We start from the raw sequence: 16979 nt of genomic DNA, 5'->3' as shown, positions 1-16979 counted from the left end.
CCTTGCCTTAGAGAGCCTGCCTTATGTCACATGTAATTTTCAGCAACCCCCAAATTCTCCTGTGTAGCTCTGCCCTCTAGAACTGGCTTGAACCATTTGTCCTCAGCCTACCACACAGTGACTGCTCCCTGAGGAATTGATGCCAATTTATTTTCCTTCCTCCAAAAAGCTGCTTCCCAACATTAACATTGAACTTTCTCATGGATGGCTTTTCGATTTGCAGCAAACTTCTTAAAAAAAAAAAAAGAAAAGAAAGAAAAAAAAAGAAAGGAAGGAAGGAAGAAAAAGAAGAGAAAAGCCAAATATATTATTGTAATAGCTGAGGTTTTCCCAGGCCATTTTCCAGTGAAAATATTTCTGAAACTCTTAGTAGTGAGTTAGGGGCTTAAGAGGAGGGGGGACCACTTCCAAGCACAAATATACGCCCCTCTGGAACTACCTTAAGCACAGAGAAAAGATGAGGACTCTGGTTGGAATGACAAGAAAATGTATTGTAATAAATTAAGACTCCCAAAAAGCATCTCCAAGGGGAGAGGAACCCAAATAATGCTGTCAGTTGATGCTCCAGTTTCCAGAAATTTCTATTCCCTGATGAATAGAGCATGTGTGCACAACAAATAGCAGTGCCACCGACTGAGAAAGAACCTGTGTGGTGGTAAACATCACAACAGTTCATCTTCTGGTGCATTGAAACAAGTTTTGAGAACAGAAACTGGAAATATTTGGTAGTAACAGTGGGAGTGGCCACCATGACTGTGGGGCTGGAGGTAGCAGGGAACACGGCCTGTCCCTGTTCCCATCATCCCACCCTGGGCCTAACTTGTGTGTATTATTTCCATGGGGTGAGACCTACCACAGACCTAATGTGTGCGTGACAGTGCGACTTTTGGTATTGAGTCAAAAGCGGGGTCGGAGAGAGCTGTGGGAACGATGAGGCAGTGGCAGGAGGAGGAAGATGGGCAGAGCTCTGGTTAGTAAGGGGGCCGATGCCTGAATCCACAAGAACTCCTGCCTGTGGCCAGAAAGGCAATGACACATCTGACCAGGGGAAGGTCTGCCATACACAGGCATTGGCTCAGTGCCTGGGTAAGAACTGAATGGAGGGGCTCAGTTAGTGAAGCCTTTGGGGACAAACTTCCCTGCCCCGCCACCTCCTGCCTGTGGTTGCATCAGAATTCCGAGAGGAGGCGCTGCTCACCACCTTTCCTGAAGATAGAGACTATTCACTTCTGCACCTCTGACAGATTGTGCCGTGGGATTACTGGCCTGTGTGGCTTCAGCAGATGTCATTCGCTAATCTGTCCAGCTGCTTTGTAAATCAACGCTACAAGGCCACACATTCTTCCACTTCTCCCACCCCTGAATGGATGATACACAAATGCCAAATCTCAATAGAATCTCCTCCACCAGGAGCTTGAAGAGGCAGCAGGAGCCCACGGGGGCCGGGGGTGGGGGCGGTGAGACTAGAGAAGTGACATGTATCTAAAGGACACCAGGAGACCCAGAAAGAGAACCCAGATGTGGAATCAAAGGTAAGAGAAGTAGCCTAAGGATGTAGAAATTTCCAGTTGTTGCTGAGGGTCAATCTAGTAAATCAAGGAAATATCTCATACTTAAAGAGGGCTGGGGTTGTAGCCCCATGGTGGAGTGCTTGCCTCACACTGAGTTGGATCCTCATAAAAATAAATAAATAAAGGGGTTGTGTCCATCTACAACTAAAAATATTTTTAAAAATAAATGAAGAGGGGCTGGGGTTGTGGCTCAGCGGTAGAGCGCTCGCCTAATATGTGCGAGGCCCTGGGTTTGATCCTCAGCACCACATAAAAAATAAACAAATTAATATATTTATATTTTGTCAAACTACAACTAAAAAATAATTTTTTAAAAAAAAAGAAAGAAAGATAACCGAACACATATTAGGGCAGCCCTAAGAAAAGGTTCTGTGTAAGATTTTTATACCAATATATTAAAAGTTGTACTAAAACTTGATATAAAAATATGAGAGAATAAAATAAAAATGACAAGTTAATTTAATCACTTGATTATACCAAATACTTGGACAAATAATTTTTTTTAGTAAATATGGCTCAAAAGAAAGTTATTGCATATATCTGCGAAGGAACTCCTTTCCAGAATATATAAAGAACTCCCACAAATCAATATAAAAGAGGGCACATAATCCAGTGGACAAAGAAGTTTTACATTCTGCAAAAGATGATATCCAAAGGCCAATAAGCATATCACTTAAAAGGGGAAATACAAACTTAAACCACAATATATGTAAATACAAAGATAAAATCAGAGATAAATCAAGTATTGGTGTTGATATGGAGAAACTGTAATTCTCATACACTACTGGTGGGAGAGCCACTCCAGAAAGTCATTTGGCAGGATCTGCTAAGGGTGAGCATGCACACATCCTTTAACCTGGAGATTTTACTAGTGTACACATGTTCCCCAAAAGACAAGTTCACAAATGCCTTAGCAGTATTCTCCATAATAACCCTAAATTGTGAACAACTGAAAAGTCTGCCATGAATAAAATGTACACGTAATTGAGGGGTAGTCACAAAATGGAATACCATACAGCAACGAGAATGAACCACCTCTAGCTACCGGCAACAGCAGGATGAGTATCACAATGTTTGGTGCAAGAAACCAGACACAAAAGAATATACAGGAGTAAGTGCTCCTATTTACCTAAAGTTCAAAACACACAAACAAGGTATTAGAGTCAAGCCAGCTGTTAGGTGGTGGAGATCTAGGAGGGTACCACAAGGGCTTCCAGGTGCTGTTCCATCTCTAGCTCCACGGTGGGGGCTTATTACACAGGTATGATCAGTTTGGCTGTGGAGAGGATAATGAAGATGTTATAAACCTGATTGTGGTGATGGTTGCATGATTATGTAACCATACTAAAAATCATGAAATTTTATACTTTAGGTGAAGGTATGTGAATTATATCTCAAAAAAAATCTCTGTTTAAAATTGTTCTTGTTAGGTAGAGGGAAGTGAAAGGAGGGAAGGCAGGGTATGTGAGGATAAGAAAGATAGTAGAATGAAACAGACATTATTACTTTATGTATGTATGTGACTGTATGACCAATGTGATTATTCAACATGTATAATCAGAAAAATGAGAGATTATATTCAATCTATATATGATATATCAAAGTACATAAGTGCATTCTACTGTCATGTATAACTAATTAAAACAAATAAAAATTTTTTTAAAAAATTATTCTTGTTGGGGCTGGGGTTGTGGCTCAGCGGTAGAGCGCTCGCCTCACACATGCGAGACCCTGGGTTTGATCCTCAGCACCACATAAAAATAAATGAATAAAATAAAGGTATTGTGTCCAACTACAACTACAAAAGAAATATTAAAAAAAGAATTGTTCTTGCTGGGTGCAGTGGCACACACCTGTAATCCCAGTAGCTCAGGAGGCTAAGGCAGGAGAATTGTTAGTTCAAAGCCAGCCTCAGCAAATTAGCAAGGCCCTAAGCAACTCAATGAGACCCTGTCTCTAAATAAAATATAAAAAAGGACTGGAAATGTGGCACCCCTAGGTTCAATCCTTGGATCTCTGGTCCAAAAAAAAAAAGTTTTCTCATGTGTATTAAAATATACTTTTTTGTTGTATTCAAATTACAATAAAATCAATGCAGTAAAAAGTGTTTTAACTTACGTTTTATGAAATTAGTTTTATTTTAAACTAAAATGTAAAGCTTTAAATAATATTGTAACCTTCATTTATTTAGGACATGTTTAAAATATGTATGTAGGTATTGAATTATATTAAAATTAAATAAGTGGGAAAGAAGGAAGTTTATTAATAAAGTACTAACATCCAATTAATACTCTGATCAGATGCATGATCATAAAGATAATGCCTGTACTCAACACAAGGTAGTAAAAAGATTTTTATTTGTCTTTTGCATGGATGACAGTAAGCTTTTTGCTCTATCTTCCCAAATGTATAGTTTAGGGTGTTTTTTTCCTTTTTTCTTTCTTTCTTTCTTTTTTTTTTTTNTCACATTCACTTATCATAGGAAAAGATAATGGAACAGAACTTGATTAAGGGAACAGAGGGCTTGGGGGTCCTATTTCACTTATCTTCTTTATGTGATCAAATGAAAAGAACCAATGGAATCTCTTCCTTTTTCTCTCTCTCTATTGAATGCATAGGTGAGTTCTTAACACTGGAAAATCTTTTAATGCCTATGCACACATCAGACAACTTTCCTCAATTAAGCTAAACCCAATGAAAAAACACCTGTAAAAAAGGTATAAAAATAAAGGTCCCTTCAGGGACCTTTCTTAGGAATGGGCATTGAACCCAAGGGCACTCAAGTACTGAGCCATATCCCCAGTTCTTTTTATAGTTTATTTTGAGACAGGATCTTGCGTAGTTGCTTAGGGCCTCACTAAGTTGCTGAGGCTGGCTTTGAACTCGTGATTCTTCTGCCTCAGCCACCCAAGCCACTGGGATTGCAGGTATGCGCCACTGCACTGGGCTACAAATGTATATTTTATTATTTTTTATTTTTATTTTTGTAATTGTAGATGGGCAGAATGCCTTTACTTTATTTGTTTATTTTTATGTGGTGCTGAGGATCAAACCCAGTGCCTCACGCATGCTAGGCAAGTGCTCTGCCACTGAGCTACAGCCCCAGCCCAACAAATGTATATCTTAAAAGAATCTATTAATTTTTACAACACTTTTGGGGGAAAAACTGCAAATAACTGTAAATAAGCAAACAACAATAAGGATTTCCTCACTTCCAGAGAAGTTAGAATTCCTGACATTTGTTGTGCACCTCTGTTGTGGTTGCACAAAGCATCCTGAAACTCTGGTTAACAAAATAGCCAAAGCTGTGGTCACTTGTTTTTGGATACTGTGTTGCCTACCACACAATTCGCCCACTTAAAGTGTACATGCCGATGGCTGGTGGTGAATTTAGGGTTTGCATGAATCCCTACAACCAATTTTAGAACATATCCATTCTGCCAGAAAGTAATCTTGTTCCACATTCCTAACACTGCAGAACAAGAAAGGAAGAAAAAAAGAAAGAGCACTAATTTACTCTCTGTCTCTAATGTACATTGCAATTTGTCTATGCTGGACATTTCATACAATATTTGGTCTTTTATATCTGGTTTCTTTAATTTACATATGGTTTAAAGGTTCAGATAGCACACATTAATATTTCACTACTGAATAATTCCATTATTCATTTATTCATCAGTTGGACTTTGGGTTGTTTCTACTTGTTGGTTATTATGAATAATGCCACATACATTCATGTACTCATTTCTGTGTGTAAATATGTTTTCAGTTTTCTTGGGCATATAACTAAAAGTGGAATTGCTAGGTCATCTGGTAATTCTGTTTAGCTTTTGGGACAGTCGAGCTGTTTTCCAACAAGATTATACCATTTTACATTTCCATCAACAGTGTATCACAGTGTACCAGGAATGCATCCCCAGTTTCTTAAGGAAAAAAAAATGTTTAGTTGCTTGTGGAAGGTGGAAACTGACAAAATGACTAAAAAGTTTGACATTTCTTATGTTACTGAGTAATACATCTTTCAAATTGAACTTGTCAAAGAGAGCTGTCTCGCAGAATGATTAAACTTCAAGGACATCGATGTAGTTAAAGGGAAAGCTGATAGACTTTGGCTTTGTTCTACCTTTAGACTCTGACTTAGTTGGAGACTGAAGAAGATATTTGGTTACACTATAACTAGGATCAAGGGGTAAAAGTAATAGAAATAATTAAGGATTACAAATGGGGGTCAATGACATAGGAAGTCTCAAATCCTATAGATAAGATAAAAGAGAGAAAGGTAGTGACCATAGAAAGTCTTTTCTTGGAGTGAGTACATCCTTTTTGCTAATTGTCATGCCATTTCCAGTCCAAACTTCTCATGCTTTGCAAATATTTCTGAAATGATTCTGGAAAAATATGTACCTGTTGAAAAGCATTTGTTCGCCGACATCATTTTACTTTGTCATAGAGATAGATGGCTTTCCTCTGGACACCCACCATTCCTCTCCATAATTCTGCTGCACATCAGACCGTCAGGTCAGAGCTTAAGTACCTATTTTCTAAAATTCCCTCACTAATTCCACTATTTGATTTCCCTCTTCTGGGTTTAATGTAAGAATTAGTCTTTCAAAGAAAATATGCGGTTCTAGCCCCGGCATGGGGAGTGGGGGTCAAGGGTAGTTGTGAAGGAGGAGTGGCCTCGGCGAAAGAGTTGGGATGACAGGGTGCAAGTTACGAGCAACCTCCAGAAGACACCTCTCTGCCCCTGGAGGGACCTTTATTTTTATACCTTTTATTACAGGTGGTTTTTTAGGTAGTTAATGGATAGCTTCAAAACTTCCGAAACTTTTTTGATTTACATAATTTTCAAGAATTACAATCTTTTCTGACATACATTGATTACCTAAGATATTCAGTACATTGTTCAAAATATTTTTCTGTAAACTTAGACAATCATGATTAAGCTTTTACGTTTTTACCTCAATCACTAGGTGCTAGGCGACGCAACTAGACTACATGACTTCTGACCTATTATTCACTTCTAACTTTAAAGCATACCTATAATTATTTCATTAACCTTTAACTTTAAAGCATACTTATGATTATTGGTAAGCTTTCTTACTTCTAAACTAAAATCCCAGTAAAACACACTTAAAGTAGTGAAAATCTATTATTTAAAAGCCTACTACTCGTGCCTCTAAAATATATCTATGTTAATTTTACATTGTTCTATTTTTAATTTCCAAGGTAATTTCCTTTTTTCATATGACCTATTCAACTGCTTTCTTAAAGAATTTCCTTGATCCTTGGTCAAAGCACACCAATTCTTATTTATTTGTAATCTTTAACTAAAGGGCAGACTTTATACCTCAACTCATTTGTCATTTATATTAACGATGTGTTTTCCATTTTCATCATAAGTTTCTGTGTAAAGCAAAGGAGGGTCTATTGGTTGGGGAATGTATTTTTATTAGCCTCTTGTCCTTGAGGGGATAGCATAAGCTGCATATGGTGGTCCCTGTACTGTTGGAACAGCAATTGTTTTTCTGTAGCTAGGCTACTGTACAGGTTGTGCTTTAGGGTGGGGTTGGGGGGGCTAGTGTAAATTGTTAACCATGGGATAAATATTTCTTGTTGCTTAGGCTTGAGGAATAACACCATTGTTCGTATCCTGAGAGATATTGAAACGCACCTCATGGCATGTCTCCATTGTATCCTTAGTCTCATTCTGGGAATTTTCCTGCAATCTCAGGCAATACATACTTTTATTATTGGTTGATATATACCCTGTTATCCATATCATGAGTATCATAAACAAAACACTTAACATTCCTAATGGTTCCAGTTTTCAGATGGTGCGGCCTTGCTGCAGCAACCGCCATGCTGTGACCCTGTCCGACAGCGGGTGCAGGAACGCCTTCACCAGGTGGTGGCTTATGCCTGTAATCCCAGCTACTCTGGAGGCTGAGGCAAAAGGATCTGGAGTTTGAGGCCAGCATCAGCAATTTAGTGAGAACTTGTCTCAAAAGGAAAAATCAAAAGGGCTGGGAATGAAGTTCAGTTTTACAGCACCCCAGAGTCAATCCCCAGTAACACCCACACAAGAACCTACAGCTAGTCAGGGACCTGTCCGCCCCTCCTGGCATCAACTGACAGTGAACAGCCTACTCTGAAGAGCAGAACAACTCGACCTAGAAGTACAAAGCAGCATCCACCACCTTGAAGCCTTAGCAGGTTTTATGCCTTTACTATGGGGAGGTAGGAGGATGAGAAGCAAGAATATGCTTCCCCTTGGACCCTAGAGTTCAGGACAGGACTTTACCCAACCTTTATCCCTGGGCTGAGGTTAAAATGCCCCAGCTGAGGGGGTCAGGACCCTGGACAGCTCAGCATGTATTTCCACAAGGAAAAAGTTTTTCCTCATGGGTTTTTACCTTGTTGAGTAGAAAAGGTAACTGCTTGGTCCCAGTGAAAACTTCCAAGTTTAAAGGGTGCCTGGACTTTATCATGACACAATTGCCCCCTATTGATAATAATTTCTAAAATACTTTCTCCTTTTAGTCCTTATAAAACTTTATTTGAGGCTGGGGTTGTGGCTCAGCGGTAGCACGCTTGCCTAGTATGCGTGAGGCACTGGGTTCGATTCTCAGCACCACATACAAATAAGCAAAAATAAAAGTTCAACAACAACTAAAAATATTTTTTTTTAAAAAATAAAACTTTATTTTGTTGGATAAGAAATTGAGGTCTGGTGCTTGCCTGGAGTCCCAGTTACTCAGGAGGCTGAGGCAAGCAGATCACTTGATATCACAAGTTTCAAATCAGCCTGAAAAACATAGTGAAATACAAGAGGGACAGAAGGAAAGAAGGAAAGGGGAAGGGAGGGAGGGAAGGAAGAAAGGAAGGAAGGAATTGCGATCTAAATGACTACCAGCTCAAGGTCATACAGCTAGTCAGAGGCAAGGATGGAAAGACAGAGGTTCTTCACTTATTCAGCCAAGTTATTGAACATGGGTGGTGCATATATTTGTTACATTATAGTCTAGTCTACATTTCTGTAACAGAGATCCCCACATTTTTTTCTCCCATAGCATTCCAGAAGTGGACAGGTGGCCCAGGGGCAAATAGAGTGCTCAGCTCCATGAAATCTCTCAAGAACCCCAATTTCTTCTATCTTGTCTTCTGGGTGGGCAAGCTTTTTCCGTAAAGAGCCAAATACTAAATATTTCAGGCTTTGTGGACCTATAATCAGTATCACAACTGGTAGATTCTGCTAATGTAGCAATAAAGCAATCATAGATACTATGTAAACAAATGGGCCTGGCATGTTCCAATAAAACTTTATTTATAAAAAAAAATGCTGCAGGTCAGATTTGTCCCATTGATTATTATTCAATGACCTCAGCCCTAGAATGTCCTTTGAGCCATTATATATGTGTTCCAGGCAGAAGTAAGAAGTGGAGGGGTTGAAATGTTCTTACAAAAACATGATTCAGGGGCTGGAGTTGCGGCTCAGGGATAGGGTGCTTGCCCAGCATGTATGAGGCACTGGGTTTGATTCCCAGCACCACATATAAATAAACAAAAATAAAGGTCCATTGACAACTAAAAAAAAAATTCAAATATTTATTTTTGGGTACCAGGGATTGAATTCAGGAGCACTTGACAACTGAGCCACATCCCCAGCCCTATTTTGTATTTTATTTAGAGTCAGGGTCTCACTGAGTTGCTTTAGCACCTTGTAGTTGCTTAGGCTGGCTTTGAACTCGTGATTCTCCTGTCTCAGCCTCCCAAGCTACTGAGATTACAGGCTGCGTCATCGCACCTTGCTCAAATATTTTTTTTAATATTTATTTTTTTTTTAGTTATAGGTGGACACAATATCTTTATTTTATTTTTATGTGGTGCTGAGGATCAAACCCAGTGCCTCACACATGCTAGGCAAGCACTCTACCTCTGAGCCACAACCCAGCCCTGCTCAAATATTTTTAAAAATATTTTAAATATTAAAAAATATATATTTTTCCAGGCTGAACTTGAGCTTGCAAAACTCCTGCTTCAGCCTCCTAAATAGCCAGGATTACAGGCATGTACCACCACAACCAGCTGAATTGTGGTTTTCTGTTTGTTTGTTTCATTTTGTTTTTGAAATTCTGCAGATTGAACCCAGGGATGCTTTACCTGTGAACTTATTTTTTATTTTGAGATAAGTTCTCACTAAGTTGCTGAGGTTGGCCTCCAATTTGTGAAACTTTCTCCTCAGTTTATCTTGAGTTGCTGAGATTACAGTCCTGCACCACCAACCTGGTCTGAACTGAAGTTTTAAGAAGAAAAAGAGTTGGATGGGAGTGAGAGGTGAGTATAATTAGTCTTGGTCAAACTGTGGTCTGGTTGATAGTCTCTCAGTTTGGTTTTATAAAGTGACTTTTAAGTTCTTGTTTGAGGGAGTTTCTGTTTGTTGCTTAGTATGTTTATCTAACAGACCTGTGATCCTGGGAGGGGGCAATGAGATGATTGCTGATTGCTCCTGTTTAGGGGATCCATCTCATAGAGGGGTGATGTACTGCCTCCTACCATTCCTGGAAAGTGTAGGACAACTGAAGACTTCTTTCAGGTTCACTCCAGGATGCTACAAATTTTGCCTCAGTTTTGAAAAGGGGAAAGATAGGCTAGATAAATTTATGGCTAATGAAATTTGTATTATAGTTTTCAGATGAACCCTCCTTAAATTATTAATATACCTATATGCAGAGGTGAGCAGAGACCTGAAGACAAACATAAAATGAAGGTGGAGATGTCAAGTTTTACCCTGCTTTCAGTTACCCACTGGGCATCTGCAGGCCTAAATGAAGAGTCACTGCTTTTAGCAAAGTCAGCCTTTCTGTCCCTGTCATAATACAGAGAGAAGCAGGAAGAGGAAGAGAGCCAGAGAAAGAAAGTTTGAAGGATTCTCAAGCCATTTCCCCTCATCACTGGGCTTTAGCCCCTGGGCCACTGTTTGTTTCTCCAGCTCATTAAGCTCATAATTTCTTCAGTGTCTTCGACCTGCTGTGCTAGGTCTTTGCATGGTTAACTCAGTGTTCATTTTTTAGTATAGTAATATATTAATCATAGCTATCCACCCCATCTCTTTCTAGATCATTATGTTGTGTAAACGTCACAGAAACTATCACTAACTGCAGTTATCTCATTTATGTCTTACTTTGCCTACCTCCCCTGGAGTTTGAGCTCCAAGATAGCAGTGTCCTCACCTGTCTAGTTTACCCTGTATACACCCAGTAGGTGTTTAAGTAATATTTCCTGAGTGGATGAATGAATGAATGTGTTACAGAGTGGTAAGGAGCTAGGGTTCCATGTGCCCTCAGGTTCCTGGTTGGGTCTCTCCCTCTGCACCATGCTGTCATCCACACTGCTGACCACAGCTTAACTCATAAAGGAACTTCAGCTTGACACTCAACCTCACTCAGCCTCTATTTCTGCATTTATGGAATGAAAACCCCTTTCTGAGCTAATGATAGTGGTTGCTGGAGATGCAGAGACACTGGGTAGAAAAGCCCAGGGTTCACAGACTGTCAGAATTAAATGGGTCTGGCCTGGTAAGGGGAGCACCTGACTCCTGCTCCCTCCCCAAGGTGTCAAGCCTGCTCCTGCTCCTCCTCTGTAATCACACAGTCTTCCCCAACCCCACCCTCCAAAGGCCTGATTTTATAGCTCCTTTCAAGAAATTCACATGATGCATGACCTTCACTATGAGAAAGCAAAGGCTATAAAAAGCCAGCCTTGACTCCTGCTCTTTAGTTAAAGATTGATAATAACGAGAAACACAGGCCTGGAGGGGGCCCTCCACTATGATGGAATGCACTGAGCTCCTGATTCTTTCAGATTGTGAAAGGCAGGTGGAGCCTGCTTGCCATTTAAGGCCACTCAGTCAAGAGGTCAGTCACCCCAGAGTGACTGCAAAGGCAACAAGTCTGGGCGTATGCTAAGGGCAGAGCTACCAGATGGGCCCATTTGTTATAGCTCCATTTGCTATAGCCCCTGCTGGCACTGTCCCCACCAGGCCACAAGTGCACCTTTCTGGGGATAGCTCAGCTGCAGAGACTGTCCTGTGAGGAGGAGGAAGAGGACACCACAGAAATCAGTGCTGCACCCATCAGCAGATCAAGGCCCCAGGAACCAGGATCCAGGGTGAGTGTTCTCAACCTACCACAGGGGTGGTGGTCTAGGGTCTTTGGCAGAAATCACAGCCAATGGCAGATGGCCAAGCCCTGATTAAAATTCAGGGATTTCCTAGAGGAAACTAAGGACACAGGACAACTAAATGTTGGATGTGTTGGATGGGATCCTGGAATGGGAAAAAGCACATTAATAAGAAAATCAATAAAATCCAAATAAAGCATGACGTTTAATTCATCAGTAAAAGAGTAATAACATGATGTCACTCTAGAGGTAAACTGCATGAGTCCTCTGGCACTTTCCTTTGTTTGGGGGGCATTTAATGAAGTGAGGGAAGATTGAGTCTCAGTTTGGATTTATAACAATCTTCATTTTGATTTTTTGCTGGTTGATATGTATTTATTATGACATTATTATACATTTAAAAAATTCATACTCCACCACAGACATCAGGCTATTTGCAACTCTACATTTATTTGATTCATTTCATTAATTAAATATTCAAAATTGGAATTGGTGTCTCAGAAGCTATACAATAGAGGCTGGCAGTGTAGCTCAGTGGTAGAGCCCTTGCTTAGCATGTGCGAGGCCATGGGTTCAATCCCCAGAACCATACATACACACAGACACATACATGTACCCCACACAGAGATTATACTACACACACACACACACACACACTGAAAATTTTATACAAGCTTGGCATGATGACACACTCCTGTGATCCCAGCATCTTGGGAGGCTGAAGCAAGAGGATGGCAAGTCCAAGCCAGCCTGGGCAACTTAGTAAGACCTTGTATCAAAATTAAAAAAAAAAAAAGAGGGGAGGTACTGGGGGTGTACTCAGTGGTAGAGCACCTCAGGGTTAAATCCTCAGTATCACAAACTATAATTACATTTATTGTCATGAATGTAGTTCATACTTGCAAAAGGTCTATGTAATACCAAAGGGTTCAAAGTGAACACCCCACTTGTCTAGGCCCCATCCCACTCCCCAGAGGGAGACAGTTGTCAGTCCTGACCTCCACACTCCTTTCTCTGTGGGCACAGGGGATTAGCATATGGGACAGGGGCCTGTGGCTGATGTTACTAATTAACCCAGGTGCTGAGATTGTATAGACCAGCTCGATCCTTAGAACAGTATTCTGAACAGTCAATTGCAGCTGGAAGACAAGATCACGTCTGTTAGCCGTCCTGTAACTCTGTCTTTCCATGTTATCCTTCTGATGAGGAAGTAGGTAGTGAACATCTCCACCTTGACGTGTGATCATTCATGAAAAATCTAAAAAACTCGGCATTATATTCATGTCAAAATATTTTCCCTTAAAATCTTTTGATGTTCCTTCAGTTTTCTCAGAGCATTTAGTGCTGGAGAAAACACTGGTATCAATTTAGTCCTTTGGTTAATATCCGTTTTTCAGTTTGGCCATTCAGTTGTTTGTGAACAAGTCTGACCTAATGTCCAAAGGCTATTTCTGTTTCAGGCTGAGATTGCTGAGCTCATGAACTTGACATCACCTGGCTTGCTCTCTTTACCTTCTGTTTTTTCTTACCAGGGTTCCAGGCTGTGTATTCATGGTGAGTCTGTTCCTTACCCTTTTGTTTAATTTCTCTGATTACTTTTATCTCCATTCCTGCTCCCATTTTCCTCCTCTCCCAGAGACAACTGTCCTAATGTGTTTAATGTGTATCCTTTTAGAAATGGGTTCTTGTAAAAATAGGTGTTGTTGCTTGTGTGTATATATTTTGAATATTCACAAACATTTGGTAGATCCTTCCTTTCCAGGGGATTAACAACAGCCAGTGTCTCTTGAAGGGGTTCTTCTTTCTGCCCAGGGGAATCCAAGTCACCCTAAAACTTACAATCTCAGATAACTAATAAACAACAAAACACAGATACTCAGAAATATATTTACATAACACGAAGCCCCTGATAGATCTAGTGCACCTGGGTTCTGGAACTAGACAAAGGGAAAATGGCTCTGGTGGTTTATTTAAGGGGTTACACCAAAGGCAGGGATAAGATTTCAAGAGTGGAGTCTCGCTTCTTGATGTCTTGCAGTCAGAAGGTTGATTGACATCTTGGCAGGTCACACCTACCTCAAGTGCTGCGTAGGCCAAAGCAGAGTGGGAAAGAGATTCACATTGTCCCTGTGCAACTGACCAGAGGAAATGTCCACTGGCCATTTCCAGGCACAAGATGTCTCTGTCCACGAGGCTTCCATGTGGGGTGACCCACATGCAAACCATGGATGGCTCGTGACACCCTCCTGAGGATGATTTCTTTAGTACATTCTCAGGAGCAGGACTGCAGTGTCAGGAGGTGTATACATCTTATTTGACTAATTTTCTCTCCAGGTTGTTGCCTTGTTGCCACTCCCTCTATCACTCAATTCCTAAGGCTATATAACCCCTCAACAGGTGGCCCCATCCAGCTTTCAAACAATGCTAATCTCCAATGGATGTCAAGTGGCATCTCATTTTTTCTTTTCATTCTTCTGATTACCAAGGAGTCTGAACATTTTTTTAAAATATTTTTTTGGTTAGTAATGGACCTTTATTTTACTTATTTAAGTATACCATGCTGAGAATCACACCCAATGCCTCGTATATAGTAGACAAGCACTATACCACTGAGCTACAAGCCCAACCCTGAACATTTCTTCATATGCTTCCAAGCCTTTTGAGTTTCCTGCTTTGAGAATTGCCAATTTACATCTTCCATCAGTTTATCTGTTGGGGTTCATGATTTTTTCTTGTTGATTTGCAAGAATTCTTTGTGTATTCTAGATATTAATCCCATCTTGGTATTAAGTATTGCAAGTACCTTATCCCAAATGGAAATGTTTTTGTTACTTTATTCAAGAATAGGTATCTTTATTTTTGATGCACATTCATGCATGTGTGTTGTTATTGAGTGGCTTGAAATTTCATAGTTTTATTCAGGAAAATAAATAAAATATTTGTATACATTTGATGCAAATTCATAAATGTATGTTGTTATTGAATGATTTGAACTTTCATGGTTTTATTTAGGAAGTCCTACTTACCTTCTCTTAACTTTTTGTTTTGTTTTTGTGATACTGGAGTTTGAATCCAGGGATGATCTGCCACTGAGATATTCCAAGCCCTTTTTTTTTAATATTTATTTTTCAATTGTAGTTGGACACAATACCTTTATTTTATTTATTTATTTTTATGTGGTGCTGAGGATTGAACCCAGGCCTCACATGTGCTAGGCGAGCATTCTACCCCTGAGCCACACACAACTCCAGCCCCTCCCAGCCTTTTTATTTTATATTTTGAAACAGAGTCTTACTAAATTGCCCATGTTGGCCTCAAACTTGCAATTGTGTCAACCTTCCGAGTAGCTGGGATTATAGCTGTGTGCCACTACTACATCTGACCTTGACTTTGTATTACTCCTCTAACATTTAGGCCTTTCATTCATTTTGAGTCTGTTTTTTGTAAGTGCAGTTTGTTAGACATGCACCTCTTTGGTGTTTTCTCCATATGGTGAGCCAGTTTTCCCTACACTATCTACTAAATAATTCTGTTACTAGAGTCCTAGGCCACAGGGGAGCTCACCCTGGAAATCAAATGGAAAGAGTAATGGTGAAAGGCAGGAAAGGATTGATCAGTAGAACTACATTGGGAAGACAAGGCAGATCAAGTGTTACAGTCCTGTCTTTGGAGGGTATTGACATGAGCTCCAAGATTACGTAGAGAAGGGGACAGAAGTATACACAGCCAAGCAGACTTGGTCAGATGGGTCTGTTTGATCATTATCTCAGTTCTGATGGCACTGAGTCTCATCAGTATTAAGAAAATTACTGCTGCGGAGGGGGCAGTGATAGGAGTCTGCTTTGGATGCCTAGGAAATTGCCTGGTTGCTGCTCAGGAGCAATCTCATTTTTCTTCACGTGATGTGTTTCTATCAGATCTGTGATCCTGGAAAGGGTGGCAATTTGTTTCCCATGAGATGATTGCTCCTATTTAGGGGGCAGTCATATCGTGGGGTGATCTGCTTGCAAGGCTTCACTGTTTCTGGAAATAAATTTAGGGCAATGACTAAAGACTTCTAGGCGCCACTCCAGGGGTCTGGGACAGGATGTCGTAAAGCTGGCAATTGATAATCTGTTGAAAATAACTTAAAGTTACTCTTATCTTGACATCTTCATTCTTGGAGAGGATTACCAGCTTTCAGTGGATGCTCCTTAAATGATTAACATGCTTAAGTACAGGAATCTGACCCAGAGTTCAAGGCAAAGGAGACAGAAATAAAGCAAAGGCAGAGATGCAAGTTTTTGTCCTACTTTTAGTTACCCATCAGGCATCTGCAGGCCCAAGTGAAGAGTCAGTGCTTTTTGCAAAAACAGCCTCCAAGTCCCTACTATAATTCTTCCTTTCCCTGCAGTTGTTAGAGATATTGTATATGAAGTTCCCATGTGTAGATAGGTCTTTCTCAAATTCTATTCTGATTCCTCAGTCTAGTGTCTGGTCTTGTGTCAAAACCACAATTTTTATTATTGTGTCTCCATATTTGGTGGGGCTAATCTCTCCTCTTCATCCCCACCCCCAAGATTGACTTAGTTACTTGTAGACATTTATTTTTCTGTGTAACTATTAGATCAAATTACTCAAGGTCCTCAAAAATCCATTTTGATTGGAATTTCAGTGAATTTGATTGACACAAGGATAATGACATTTTTGTTATTTATTTAGATCACCTTTTTCTTGTTCTAAAGTTAAGATTTTCATCATACATAAGATTTACATCATTTATATTTTTGGCTAGGTTAACCTAGAAGCTATTGCAAATGATATCTTGTTTTTATCTAATTCCCAACCCACTAATAATCTGAGCAATGCTACTGATATAGTAACCCTAATGAATGCTTTTACTCATTCTAATTGTTTTTCCAGGTAAATAATTTGTATCTGCAAATTACAAGTTTGTCTCTTTCCTATCCATTTTGCACTTCTTTTTCTTTTCTCTATTAGAGTATTTGCCAAGATCCCAAGATCTAGATTAAACCAATGGTCAAGTGCAGTCAGTAAGCTGTTGCCTTAAAGCAAATATATTTAAAGTTTCCCCACTTAATGTTTTATATATATATATATATATATATATTTGTATCAGGGATTGAACTCAGGGACACTCAACCACTGAGCCACATCCCCAACCCTACTTTGTACTTTCATTTAGAGACAGGGTCTCACTGAGTTGTTTAGTGCCTCACTTTTGCT

Source organism: Marmota marmota, unplaced genomic scaffold, assembly GCF_001458135.2.
Source record: "Marmota marmota marmota unplaced genomic scaffold, marMar, whole genome shotgun sequence".
Taxonomy (NCBI): Eukaryota; Metazoa; Chordata; class Mammalia; order Rodentia; family Sciuridae; genus Marmota; species Marmota marmota.
Note: the sequence above shows the minus strand (reverse complement) of the source record.